The sequence below is a fragment of the Coturnix japonica genome, chromosome 2, assembly GCF_001577835.2.
Source record: "Coturnix japonica isolate 7356 chromosome 2, Coturnix japonica 2.1, whole genome shotgun sequence".
Lineage (NCBI taxonomy): Eukaryota > Metazoa > Chordata > Aves > Galliformes > Phasianidae > Coturnix > Coturnix japonica.
Window position 1 is genome coordinate 131,378,376 of NC_029517.1, and position 15,196 is coordinate 131,393,571.

At 42.1% G+C, this 15,196-nt stretch overlaps 1 long non-coding RNA gene across 1 annotated transcript; it reads right to left on the reverse strand.

The window, feature by feature from the left end:
* Positions 1–423: 423 nt before the first annotated feature.
* On the reverse strand, positions 424–14,752 carry LOC107310585. The gene is made up of 3 exons (XR_001553649.2): positions 13,885–14,752; positions 13,326–13,408; positions 424–498 (listed from the first exon to the last, which is right to left on the reverse strand). It is a non-coding gene; the product is annotated as an uncharacterized LOC107310585 (long non-coding RNA).
* Positions 14,753–15,196: the final 444 nt, after the last annotated feature.

The following is a 15,196-nucleotide window of genomic DNA, read 5'->3' on the forward strand; positions in this document are numbered from 1 at the left end:
CACAGGCTGCCCAGAGTGGTTGTGGATGCCCCATCCCTGGAGGTGTTAAAGGCCAGGTTGCATGGGGCCCTGTGCAGCCTCACTTGGTGGATGGCAACTCTGCCTGTGGTATGGACTTGGAACTGGATTGGCTTTAAGGTCTCTTCCAACCCAATGGTCTCCACATTCTTCTAGGTAGAACATCAGATGACCTTGAATAGCACCTTCGTGCTGGTGAAACAGGGTTACCATTAACCTCATTATTTTAACAGAGTAGTTATAGAGCTAAGTGACCTGCCCATGGTCAGAGATACCACATATCTCACAGAATGGGGCCATCAATCAAGCCGGTGCAGAAAAATATCATGGAAATTCCTAAGTGGAAAGTACTCCTCAGAGAACAGTTAATTACACTAAAGATTAAACACTACTTTCATAACATACCAGTTATGGCTAGGTCCTGGTTGTGAAATTCTGGTCTGTGCTCATCACTTCACTGTCACAACAGATGCCAGAGCTCTGCAGTAAAGACAGTCCCATTAGTTCCTAGAATGCATCTTAATCTGTAGATTTAGATTCTGGTTGAAAATAAGGTTTGTATTTGAATTTTGTAAATCCTTGGAACTGAGGGAGGAACTTGGCCACAAAACATCTTTCTATGGAGCAGAACAAAACAGACTCCAGGTCTGAGAGGAGCTGAGCACACATAACTCCAACCAAAAACTGTAAATATGGAGTTTCTTGGTTTCATGTAGCATTGAGGCCACACAGCTGAGAACATTGGTGGAAAGATGGTAATAGAACTTAGAATGGTTGGTCCGGCTCCATCTTGCTATGCAGCTGAAGAACAGCTGTGTGCTGGGTAGCAAAGTGTCATACCTCAGCCAGAAGACTAAATTCACTTCAAGCTTGCTTTTAGGATATGTCTGAGTTGCCTGAGCTCCCTCTACAGCTTTGTCTGGACAAATAAGAGACTCTGTGTCTGTACCCACCTAAGGGAATGAGTGAGTCACAGCCACGAGCAGCTGCCTGATGGCACAGATGTACATTTGAGCTAAGAAAACTCAGCTCAAAAAGACTAGGCTGGATACAAACTGATAGTAATTCCAGGAAGGAGAAATCTGACCATCCCTGAAGTGAGATCAGTAACACGACCTAACTGTAGATGTCCCTGTCCGTTGCAGGGGAGATAGAATACATGATCTTTAAGGGTTCCTTCCAACTCAAATGAAGTTGGAAGGAAATAGAAGCCTTTCTGAGATGCTGTCAATGCTCTCGTTGATGTCACAGCAAGGGCTGCACTGGCTGAGGCTTCTGGTGCCAAGCAAACCCCAAGGACAAAGCTGCCCCAAGATACCGTGTCTTCACCATCCCAGTGTTTCCAGGGCAACCAGAGCTGCAAGTCAGCTCTGATGAAAGTTCACCAAATCAGAGCTCTTTCAGACATAATATTTTTCACTTGCTGAACTGGCATCATTGAAAGTCCATTCTAAACAGTAGCTCTAGTGTGCACAGACATGCTAAGCACCACCAAGGGCACAATAGGAGGACGTTATACATTTCTGGAAATGAGAGACAGCTCCGTTGCCTTCAGTGCTGTTATTATTCATTAGGAACATAAGACATCACTGTACAGGAGGATGCATAGCCATTTGGTGGGGTAGCTGCTTTCTGAGAGGGCTTAGGAATGGAGACATCTGTAGGGGGCAGAAACAGGCTCTGATATCTCCCTTCCCTGATGGAGGAATATCAGTTGCCTGTATATAACAGATACTGAAGTGTTCTCTCTCTTCTAAAAGAGTTCTTTTAGCTTTTAGTACAGCAACTGTATGTGTACCTGTATCTGTTACCACATCAAGATTTCTCTCTTCTTGATTTTAAGAAAATACCACAGCTCCATGTTTTGCAATTACGCTGAGCAAGCGCTTCTCTTACAAAATTACCATGTGCTATTTCTAATCTCTTTAAGTGACACTTTGTTCTTTTGTTGTAGGAAAGAGGAAATGGGCACTTTTAATCCATGTGTCTTAGACCACATATTATTTGATTTATTGCATCTTATCCTTCCCAGTTAAATGGCTCCAGTTCTTTTAGTTTTTCTTTCATTCATTACTGTAAGAACACTACTTGTCCCTGAACTCCACAGTCTTGTTATTTATATCTGAAACATCATAATAAGCACTGAAGTCAGTCTACCAGTTACTGCAATCACATATATTGTGATTGTATTAAATAACTCCCATCCTAGTTGCACTGAGTGTGTTCAGGTTGGATATTAGAAAAAGGGGGGATGTAACAGGGGGATGTAGGCTAGTGGGCATGGTGGTGATGGGTTGGTGGTTGGATTAGATGATCTTAGTGATCTTACCCAACCTTAATGATTCTATGTAATTCCACCCCATTGCATTCCATCGCATCATATCCCATTCCATCTCTTCTAAAACTCGTATTTATTTGACTGTTGGTTGTGATCTTACCTCCAGTGCAGTTCTGCACTGACCTTTCTCCAGTAACCAAGGACATTCTCTGAGTTAGTGCTTGCACTGATTCACAGTGGCACAACGGCACAGTGAACTGTGACCGCTCTAAATCCCAGCTGTGGGTGTGTTCTGCAGGAAGTCTGTCTACAGAGAGAAGTTATCCCAAAATCTCTGGAACAGTCTCCCATATAGATAAGTTCTGGTTTAGGGCCATGGAATAGTCTCATGAGGCAGTTTGGGAAGAATCATGGAGATGCATAAAAGGAAAGGTGAGCATATGAGCCATGAAGGTTGCCAGGGATAGTGGAGCTGGGAGTACACAAGGCTGCTATGACAGCACAGCTAAATAAAGGAAAGTGACACAGTCAAAGACCTTGAAACATACAGCACAAAATAAAATATTTCCCCAAAAGACAGATCACTCAATTAAAAAAGAAAAAGGGCCAGTTTCTAGGCAGCTGTAAATCTCTACAAGAATAGGGAAGGCAACATTCTTCTCAAATTATGTTGAAGGGTAATAAATCCACAGGTAATTATTGGACCGACTGTTCAGCATACTGACTGACAAAGGTCTGCAGGGCCCTGCAGCATGGCCTGCAGCTTTTCCAGCTCATAGCATGAAGACATAGTTTGGAGGAGTCATGATGCAGAGACTGCTTTTGGACACTGCATGCTGAAGGCTGATACTCTGCAGACGTGACCTCTGCACTGAGGGTCTGAGCAATGCATGCAGCCTGTCAGTCCCGGCAGATTACTTAGGAGATAAGTTAAGAACTGAGGATTTCACTGGAATCATCCCTGGTGAAATTCAGCAGAGCTGTGACATGTACTGTACCAGCTTTCATAGTACATCTAATTATCTGACATCATTTAAATAGCTGGGGAGCTGCAGCTGGATGGGGTAATCACTGAATCTGATGCAGACAAGTGGGTGTGATATTCATGGGAGCTGATGTTTTCTAAGTGATGCTGCTAAATGCACCCAGGACTGCTGGAGTTTTGTCTGCTCCTTCAACCTTTGTTCTTCTTGCTACAGTTCAGAGTTTTTGGGGAAATCATTATTCATCTAGGAAGGTGCAATCCTTACTCATCTAGGAAGGAGCAAGCGGTGAGCTTGCTCCTTTGTGTTGCTGTAAATCAATGCCTGTGGTTGCAAAAACTCATGGTTTCTCAGCCCAGAGACTGTGCCAAATGGGGAGGAGAGGAACCAATGAGCCCGGAGGGTTTCTGTCTTTGCAGTGTCTTATGTGCTGAGAAGCTTCGGATACAACAGCACTTCCTTTGGCAGCTGCAGTAATCCTGTCCCAACCATATCTCTGACACAATCTGGTCCTAAAATAGCCTGTTGCACTGCACAGAAGTAGGAGATCTCATTTTCAAAGCATTTCCTCTCCTGGTAACCTCCCAGCTTTTGCTCACAGTGCTCCACCATTGCTACTGCCTAGAGGAAAGCCCAACCTCCATGGAGGACAATGAAGGCTGAAGTTGGAACTGTGATAACGCTGTCAGAAAAACTCCAAATCACCTCAAGCCCCTCCAGAATCATAACAAGAAGCATCTAGTACTGTGTCTTTCACAGCCTGTCTAGACGCCATAAGAGACATGATGCAGGGCATCATCAGAAGGGAATTGTTCATGGTAGGGGCAGGAATAAGCACATCTGTGAAACAAGAGCGAGCTAACATTCTTACAGCAGTAGCTCAATTAGGATATCTCAGCTGTAATGGGATGGCAGTCAGGAAGGAAATCTCCCAGGTCTTGTCCTGTTCCAGCTTCTTTTCAGGATCTCTATCTCAAATCCTTATTTTTAGTCATTCTGCTCAGACCCTTTGACTGATGGTCATTCATGCTTGTCATGCCCCCCTCATATTTCCAATCTATATAACTGTGAAGTTTAAAGAACTTAAAGCTGCTGCAGACATTGCTTGCCACCTCTCCTGAAGTGTAAAACTTGTAGAGCTGTCGGCCCTCTTTAACTGTATGACCACAGAGTTTCTGGTTTCAGCCCTGAATCTGAGCAAATTCACCAGCACTGCACTCGTTTGGTGCACTCCAAGTGGAAATTATCATAGAATGATAGAATCATTTAGGTTGAAAAAGACCACTAAGATCATCAAGTCATCATCAACCCATCACCACCATGTCCACTAACCATGCCCCTCAGTACCACCTCTACATGTTTCATGAATACATCCAGGGAAATGAGTTCAAACAACAACTCTTCATGAGCAAAATGTGTCTTTAAAATAAATGTAATGTTGTTTAAATCAAGTCCAGCTGCCAGAAAAGAAACTTCTTCCTTTAATGAAGAAAAAAGGAATCAACCAACCATCTTCTTTTCTCCTTCAGAGCTCATCACTGGACAACATCTGGACATAGTCTAATTACCATAGCCCAGATAGGCCTGAATAAATCCTCCTATGGCATAGTGCTACAGCTAAACCACAAACCAGGAGTCCTGCACTCCCTATTGCAATCATGCCTTCCCTATCCCGGCCAGATGCTGCCCAGGCTGGTATATCTGCCCAACACCCTTTGCTGTGATTAGCTCCCCATAAAACTCAAGAGCAATTTCAGCACCAAGGCAGCAGCTGCTGCTCATGATGCAGGAGGAAGACAGGGAGTTGCTTAGGATGTGGTGGGATTCTCATATCCCAGTAGCACTCTGTAGAATAGGGAAATCCCATTGGGGCGAGGGGGTGGCTTCCTTCCTGGCCAAATATCCTGCTTCAGCTGCAATGAAAGGGGACAGGCCTGGCATTTGTGTGCATCCTTTTGACTTCATCTGCATTTCAGCTTGGTTCTGCCTCAGCTCTCAAGGCCTCCATGTGATCAGAAAAAGGGCATTTCCTTTCACGTTTCCTCCCCTATTGTACCTTAGAAGGAAAGAGTTTAATAGCAAGGACTTCACTGCAGGCTCACACAGCAGGAAAACACTGATGGTAACACAAACAGCAATGGGTGAAAAAAAAGAATATAGCTCAGATTCTAGAAAATTCCCTACACTAGAACTAAATGTTCTTGAAGGTCCCTTCCAACTCAAGCCATTCCATGATTTTGTGATTTGATGATTAGAAGTGGCTATGGAGTTTGAACTGAATTTTCAAGGAGAGAAATGACGAAGCACTCAGGTGCACTTGGTTGAAGAGAATATCCAGCCAGTTTGTCTCTGAGAACATAAATAGGAAAGAGATAAAAAATGTTATCTGTAGTTTGCAACTAATGAGAAAACTGCACTGTAGCTAAGGCTTTGCTCTGATTTTAATGCATCTTCTTAGGTGTCCCATAGCTGTGACTAATTTGCACTGCTAGGTCTGCCTTTTTTTGAAGTTAAAAAGTGCATCTGAAGTGCTGCAACCTTCAGCCAGGATATTCAAACTGCAATATTTCAAAGCTTGTCAAATGAGGGGATGATGCTCAGACACCCTCATGCTCTGAGCAGTTGTGTACAACAATCTCCCTCTCCCTAAATCTCAGACTTGTGGTAATGGTATGTACAATTTGGAAGATACACTTAATCATGATTAGTTCCTTCCTTCCTTCCGGTCCTCTTCCTTCCTTCCTCCTTCCTTCCTCCCTCCTTCCTTCCTTCCTTTCCTTCCTTTCCTTCCTTCCTTCCTTCCTTCCTTCCTTTCCTTCCTCCTTCCTTCCTTCCTTCCTTCTTCCTTCCTTTCCTTTCCTTCCTTCCTTCCTGTTTCCTTGCTTTCCTTCCTGTCTTCCTTCCTTCCTTCCTTCCTTCCTTCCTTTCCTTCTCTTGCCTTCCTTCCTTCCTTCCTTCCCTCCTTCCTTCCTTCCTTCCCTCCCTCCCTCCCTCCCTCCCTCCCTTCCTCCCTTCCTCCCTTCCTCCCTTTCTTTCTTCTTCTCTTTTCTTCTCTTTCTCTCTCTTCCTTTATTTTTCTTTCTCTCTTCCTTATCCTTTCCTTTCTTCCATAGTTCTAAGTGTATATAATTTTAAAGCTTTTGTTGTGTGTTTAAGAACTTCTTGTTAATAGACCCCGCTACCCACATAATTTTGCTTGGTAATGATCACTCTCAAGAAAATTCATCAGAGCAGAAAGCAGATAGCAAAATTAAGAAGATTCACAGCAAATTGGGTGGGACTGCTAATCACCCTGTAAAACTTCTACCTACAAGCCATGGGGTCTGATTCTTCAGAAGATCAGAGTAAAAATTTGATGGGGTGAGCTGGGATAGCACTGAGCTGCACCTAATTGCTATTCAGCTGTGTTGTCAGCTCTGCTCAATGATTCAGGAGGAGGGGAAACCTTGGAGGAACTTACAGGCAGACACAGCCCCAGCTGGACAGCCCACCCTGCGTGGCAGGCTTTGTATGCAGGGTGGGCATACCTTATGGTGCCTGTGACAGATGGAGTAATGTGGCATAGTGAATTCATGAGAGCAATTCAGGCCACCTGCTACCCGTGACTATGAGGCTGTGGGGGCCAGGCTCTGCCAAGCCTGGAGGAGGTCTCTGAACCACTGTTACAAGTCATTTCTGATGCTATAGTAACAGCTAAACAGTGGTGCCTTCTAATGTAGCTTAGAAGCAGGATGGCTGTTCCAACCTGTGAGCTGGGAGAGACCAGATAGAGCTGTAGTCCTTCAAGAAAACTAAGAAGGGGTTTGATTAGGTATCTGGTGCTATCTAACATTGTATGCTCATCTTGGGAAGGTAAGTGGAGGTTTGGACATGGGCCAGTGATGAATTTGCACATGACTTATGCTTAGCATCAGGCATACGATGTGACTTGCTGCCTACAAGGCGAGGTGTTGTTTGCACATAACTGTGTCTGTATTGCCCATGCAGCTGACCATAAGCAAATGATTGTGCATTTGTTTGCAAACATTAACCCTGCAGAGCAGGGAGGGCAGTTGCACAAGAGCTGGATCTGTGGCAGCAGATGAAAAGCACAAAAAGGTACAGATGTGTGTGGTGCAATTAGCAGCATGACAGTTAATGTTTTTCTATTGGGAAAGGAGCCAGAGGAGGTTCTCTTGTCTGCAGGAAGCTGTCACCCCTTCTCTGTGCCCTTCCTACACAATCTGTTTTCTCTAAACAGGGAAATGGAAATCAATTTTACCCAGCTATTCTTGCTCTTTGTAATGGAGATCAGATAAAGGTAGTAGGTGCTTTCTGCGAATGGCAACAGCACACACAAGCTGAGCAAAAAATCCATTCAAGGCTGGATTCCAGAGGAAAAGGTTGGGTTTGGATGTTCTGCACTGCCTGGAAGGCAACTTTCACTCAAAACTGTTTTTGACTGCCAGAGCATTTTCATCCTGTCTGATGAGAGCTGTGTTTTCCCATCTTTCTCTGATGCTCATTAACTTAATTGCATGTCTTCCGACCTGTTTCCTACATAGACTTGTAAGTTCATGACTGATCATGGAGGTACATGATAGATTTCTCCCAATCCTTCTTTCTCTTGCTAATAATTATAAAAATGTTTTCAATCAGAAAGGCAAAAATTTGAACAGAAATATGCTGCCATTGTTAAAACAGGCAGATGGGTAGAAAACACCTGTAAGCATCCTTACTAAAGTAAAGGCTGTCAAATTGTACCTTGTTTGAGAATCAAGTTGGGATGGATATCTCATAAGTGCTGCTGCTGTGGGAAAAACTTCATGGATGTTTTTTGATAGGATAAGGGGGAAATAGTTTCAAACTAAAAGAGGGGAGTTTTAGTTTGGATATAAGGAAAAAGTCCTGTACAATAAGGGTGGTGATGCACTGGCACACAATGCCCAGTGCGGTGGCAGATGGGTCAGGCTGCACAGGGATATGAGCACCCTGATGTAGCTGTAGGCATCCCTGTTCATTGCAGGGGAGTTGGACTAGATGACCTTTAAGGGTTTCTTCCAACTCAGGCAGTTATGTGGATCATATTCTATGATTTTCTTATTATTTTTCTTCTTTAGCTATGGAGAGAAGGGCAAGTCTAGGAAACCATGGTTTGCTATTGCTCCAAAACTATTTGTACAAATGATTGCATGTTGCTGGAAGGATTTCTGCATGTAGCTATCTTTTTTTTTAAAGAACAAATACAAACCCACAATCCATGGCTATGACACTGCTTCCTATTAGAAAAAGCATTAAGTGTGTCAGTATCAGACACTACAAATGTACTATGATCCCTGAGATTATTCATGCACTACTTCAAAACATCCAAATTTACCCCTTTAATCAGAGTTTCTAAAAGTACTTTGCATATGTTAGGAAGCAATTCCCCATGGATAAGGGAAGGTTTCACAGGGGAGAAATGTGTGGCTGGCAGGTGGAAATGATTTGCCATGGGGCTAAACAGAAAGCTGGGAAATGAGGTGCAGCCCTGAATACACTCTAAGAGTTTAGCAGTGACCACAAGTCTTTTTGGCTAGTGTGCATCTGTGGCATTGCTGCCTCACCTATTTGTTTGACCAAATGGGTACAACTGATAGCTGAACCAGCTGACTTTCTGTAATGGGTGCAGAAATACTGCGACGAGCTTCTGCTCTCAAAGGTGTATTGCAAAAAATGCACGAGCATTTTAAATATAGATCTATCTGTTACATTCTTCTTAGGATAATGAGAAAGTTAACAAAAGATCTACTTTCTATATGATATTTTTGGAGCTTTGCAAGAATTAATATTCACAACAGTCAAACACTCAGTGTCCTCAGGTTTTATGGCAGCTACAGGCTATAAAGCACATTAACCCATAGTAAGTAACAATCCTAGCCAAGCCACCTCTGCTCCTCCTTGCAGGAGAGCACAGAGCTTTGTGAAAATAGGATGGGTCGTTAAGGACAATGGACTCATCAGCTGAAGTGAATTCCTGATAATTTGGAGCTCTGTTAATACGTCTGCCCTTGCTGGGTGTGATATGATCACACTCAAAAGTCTGGGACAGTGAAGAAATCTGAGTTTGTGTTCTATTGAAGCTTATGTCTCAGCTCAGATCGAGACACACTGAGCGTTCCCGGGTGTCTCAGGAGTTTGGCAATCCCAAACACAAGGATGGATGGTCTGCGGGTTATTGGAGCCCGGGATAAGAGACAATCTTTACCATTCCCTTGACCTAAAAGCTAAAGTGTGCCCTGTCTGTTGTAGACGGGAGGTGGTCTGAATACGTCTCCTAGTGGTTAAAATCAGCCATGACACGTTTTGCACGTGCTTTGCTAAAGTTTTGAAGCTCACCGTAAACTGGACAAGTAACTTCTGTTTTTATTCCCTTGAATTACCTTCCTGTAATTCCTGGGTTTTCATCCTTCCTAGAATTGCTCCTCTATAGCAAGGAGGATGATAACTGCAAGAACAAGGATATAAACAGAGAAGGATGGTCAGCACTCTGACTTCCGCCCATCACAGGGTGTTTTAGGCATATTCCCATCTCTCCTTTTCCTCACTACTGTGGACATTATATGCTGGAATTTCAGTCACCAAAAAACATGATCCCATTGTGACTGAAGCAATAAAAATCTGAAACGGAAAGGTAATCCTGCTCCAAATTGCTTTTGAGATGTATGACAAGAAACAACAGATGGATACAGTCACTGAGGGGAATTAAAGGCAGCAGTGAGGCAATACTGATCAGTGTGATAGGCAGTCAGCACAGGATGTAAGCTGTTGCCAAGGCTTTTGTATTGTGACAAAAAGAAAAAAAAAAGGATTTGACAAAAGCTAATGAGAGAGCTCCGTAAGTATTTTTGTAAGCCCAGAGAATGAGGGAAAGCATGAAATTGATTGTTTGAACATCTAACAGTAACTAATCGGTGTAGTATGATAGCCGTGACTTCATAATGGAGATTATGAAGGGTAATTCATGAGCATGTCTAAGTGTGTTTAAATGCCACTGCAGAGTGGAGGATTGTTAAACTAATAATCCCAGAGAAAAGTCTTAGAATCACGCTAAGGAAGGGCTGTGTGATTTTAGGCAGGCGATGAGCAAAGGAATTGGAAACTGCTGGTTCATAACATTCTGGTATGAGCAGAGGAGGTTATTGATATGAAAACTGACAAAGGGATTTTTTAGCCACTGCAGACTCTGCTATATCAGGTTGGCTTCTGTTTCATTTGCAATGGCTAAAATACAGCTGTGGTTGCTCTGAATTCAGTGCTGGTGCGTGTTTACTTCAGGAAAAGACATTTCATTTAGGGTGAGAAAGTACCTATTGGGATAAAAGAAGTTCTATAAACAGCAAGTCTACAGTCAGCACATTGCTGTCAAGGAAGTTAGCCTATCTCAGCACAAGTGATGTAGCTGTGCTGAAGGAAGTGTCACACTGATACCTACAATTAGATTTTAAAGCTATTATTTGGGAAATAAAACAGCTTTTATAAGAACTCAACTTTTTCACAGAACTCCCTGGAGCCAATTCCCGATGCAGCCCACTGACCCTGAATACTTTTCGCCTGCTGCCTGTAGCAGAAATAAAACTTGGAGGACCACTGTGCAAAAGACTTTGTATGAAGCCACAGTTATTCATGACATGCAACAACAGCTAAGATGACTTTCCTGAAACACAGATCCTCCAAATTTTTGTTCTTTGGAATTGATGCCAATATATTTTATTACTATTATTTTTCAACTACTGGGGTTTTCTATGCCTTTTTTGTAGTTGAATTTTAGGTTGTCAAATACAGTCTTTTCAAGAAGCCTTTAGAAATATTTTTTCTAGTATGATTTGTGTAAGACAATGCAGGCTGGAACAAATGTGACCTCTCCATGCCCTACTCCTGACTAGACAAAAGCAGTTGCCTGCAGCTGTGTCCATCTCACCCTTAAAGGGTTTTTAAAATGCCACTTGATATGCTGAATGTATTTGTATGAATATTTCCTGTCATTACTAATTGAAATAACTCCTGCCACCTCCTCATGACCTTCAGAGCTAGAAAACAGCATTCTTCCTCTTTAGGACAATTAGAATTCTGATCTGGGAAATATTTCCTTGTTCTTTAAGAGATGTTCAGTCAGATCTGTGCAGATATTATAGGGAATTAATTTAACAAGTCCTAGCTCTGGTTTCAGGCTGGCTCAGACATGAGCTCACTCTGTGGTTGTGGGAACATGTGCTGGGGTACTTTATCGTAAAAATGTTCTGAGTCTCTGTGAAACATGAATAGGATTCATGTTTCAAAGTGAAAATAAAATCTTTGTTTTGCCTTCAGAAAATATGGAAGTAGGCCTAGCAAGAGTTAAATAGAAGTGGACAAAAGGAGCTGGGGTTTTCTTAGCTAGAAGACTCCGTGCATAATAAGGAAGATAAAAGGAGTAGTTTGTGGTTGGGGAAATCCTGACCTCATTTGTAGGACTGTTCACTCCAATTATGCTCTTAGGAGAAGACAGGACTTTGAATTCAGTCAGTACACGTGAATTTAATAGAATTTAAGCTTTTTTTTTTTCTCTCTGTTACCAACAGTATTGGGAAAGGGAAGTCCACACTTGACCAGCATGATATCTAACTTCTGTTTTTCAAAGGAAGGGTAATTCAACCCCGAGTTTCCTCAGAGGTATCTTTGATTTCCAAGAAGTTGCGATGGCCACACAGCTCCACTTTATACCCAATACAACTGCAGTTTGAAAGACAAAGCTCCAAAGATAGAAGAAAGTATGCTCCTAGTTTGTGCAAAGATGAAGATAAGTCAGCATTTCTGAAATGGTTGTTTCTCACCTTCTCTTTCATGGGCATGTATTTGAGCTAATGCTGGTGAAGAGTGTGAAAACAGGAAGTCCTCGTGTATTAAATCTGAAGATGAAGAATTACATCAAATAGAGGAAAGGTAACCACCCCTGTACATCTGGCCCAGCTTCTTACCTGTTCTGATAGTGACGTTTTTGCTTTGAACAGATGGAACGAGGTAAATAAGCTGGCTAAAAATAAATCTATGGTGCTATTGCACACGTTTTCTACTTTGCGGAAGATAAAACCTTGAAGACAACAGCTCAGGTTCTGAATATCAAGGCATGATATAGTTCATCTACAGGCAGCACTGTTTGCCTGATAAAAATGAAACCAGTGCATGGTTTTTCCTCATGTTATCTTACAGAGGTGAGTCAGGGCAAACAGCTATGCAGATACATGTATTTTATTTATAAACTTGTTGATAACTGATTATTAATCATACAGAAAATAACTAGCTGGTACTATTCAACATCAATGGGCTGGCAGGGAAGGGAAATCCATCCTGCTATTTTTAGTACATGAGAACTATAATCTTAGGACTAAGCTTTTAGGCAGCCATTTGCCAGTCTTAGTAACTTTTTGTTGGTGATTAAAAATGGGTGAAAAAATGAGACATTTTAGTGTATTGTTTATCATTCTGACAGTCTAAGTACTGTATGCATGAATGACGTCCTGTGATTTCTTTTTTTCCTTCAGTTGTAACTGAAAAGATGCAGGTATACAAATTCTTCTTTAGAAATTTGCAGCTCTCAATTTGTATTTATTTCTGTACTGTTAATGGAACAGGTTCCTTCTGGTAGGACCATGCATGTCTATAACGTGTCATAAAGAACTGTGACACTAAATCAATCAATAATAATAATATAGCATCTTCTCTCCAGGAGAAAGCTTTTTTGTTAATGAACTCACCTGTCGTTTTGTTTTTTTTTCCCCCTATTCATTGTGTGCAGCCAGTGCCGGTATATACTGCAAGCAGGGTGGCTACATTTGATGTTGCAAATCTAACGTGACATACTTCACTTGTCATTGCTAATTCCAGCTGTCACCTGGGCCTGTAACTCAGCTTTAAGCAGCTGCTAATTGTTTGGATCTTTGCTTCTTTTGATCTGCAAGTGCCCAGTTCTGAACTATTCAAAGCAGGTTTTGTCAGCACAAGTAGGATAAAAGCTTAGGCACTACCTTTTTAGTTCTCACAGTACTCACTAGTAAATGTGTGCAGCCTTTTCCTTGTTACTTTCCTTATCCCCTCCATACTCAGTGCTGCCAGGAAGATATTTCTTTTCATTCTGGAAAAAAGCAAACACTAGTGAAAGCAAAGGATTAAGACTTAGGAAAGAAAATACATGCAGTGGAGGGAGGTAATGTTGATTACAGCTTGCTTTTGTGTGTGAAACTGAGGCATTCCTTCAGTTTGAATTAAGCAACTCTGTTTTACCATTACTTCGTATTGCCTTAATGATGTGGGATTTTTTTTTCTTTCTTCAAACCTGTTGAGAAAAAGTCTGTTGCAAAGATCTGAAACTGACAATTTAAAGTTTTATCATTGTTTCCTAAGGCCAATAAATTTCATGGCAGCAATATTTTGTATTAGGATAAAGATAAGGACATCGCTTACCAATTGCTACCATGGGTGAAACAGACTCACCTTGGGGAAGACTGATTTAATTTGTTGCTGGTTAAAAATAAAAACGCCTTCCCATAATATCCCTCTTTTTCCCAGGGTCCATTTCCTTCTTTTGTGGGTTCCTCTCCATGGGCTCACCTTTATCCTGCAGCAGGTGTATTTTGGAGATCACTGGCTCTGTTGGAGATGGAGTTCTCTTCTCATGGAGGCCAACCCCTGAAGCTGTCCTGCTACCAAAGCTTGCATATGGGCACTCACTCCATCTGCTTCTATAAAGAGAAGAAATCAGAGAAAAAAACAGTTTCCAAGGGATCCCTGAAGATCTCTAGTGAAATCCACTGTTCATAGCAGGGCTAGCAAGGAAATTGCATTAGGTTGTTCAGGAATGAAAATTTCACAACCTCTCCTTTTCAATTGAAAGGAAGAAAAGCTGGGTGGATAGATGATTGCATGAGTGGGAACTGGAGCCTGGTTTGCAATTCAGACTTTGTTATTACTGAGAGTGGCTGAATGCCATGAAATTAGAACCAAGTTTGAAGAGAAATCAGTATTGGCATCCTCACAGTTTGCATTGGAAAACATTCACATTAACAGGAGTCATCCTTATAGTTATCTTTAACAGCATCCAGTCTGCCTTGGGGTGGAATGGGCAATAAGGGTGTGAAAAGGGTGTGCAGAGCAAATGTTCCCTATGGCAAAGACTATTTAGCAGTCAGGATTCAGATGACTTTAGGTACCAAGGGAGCACAACTACCAATGACTTCTATAGTGGCCATTTTGAGCTCCCCTGTAAAAGGTAAAGGTCACGTTATGCAGAGTAAATGAAGTGTAATTGAAAAAAACAGTGACCTCAGCATCCTTCCTGGCCTGTATCTTTTACATAAATCGTGCATGCTTCCCTGCTACAGATCAGAAAATGTCTCATTATGTGACAAAAGGAAAAAATAATTTGTTGGCTTTTGAGTGGTGCTTTAGGGTACAAACAATATTAACAAATTTGCTAAGCACTGAAAACTGAGGATACCTATAAAACCCTAAATTTTCGAACATATGCTTAATGTCATTGCAATCTGAATACAGTCATCCTATGGAGTGAGGACAGATGCCTCTGAGTCTTTGTGCCTCCTGGTGTGGTAAACAGGATGCACTGAGGAAAAAGGAGAAACAGAGGAAAATGATCTAAAGGATGGAACATCTTTCCTAAGAGGACAGGCTGAGAGAGCTGGGGCTGTCCAGCCTGGAGAAGAGAAGGCTCTGGGGTGACCTGAGAGCAGCTGTTCAGTATCTAAAGTGGGGCTATAAGTACAAAGGAGAAAGATTCTTTATCAGGGTCTGCTGTGATAAGACAAGGTTTCAAACTAAAAGAAGGGATGTTTAGATTGGATACAAGGAAAATGTGTTTTATGATGAAGGTAGTGAGGCACTGGCACAAGTTACCCAGAAAGGTGGT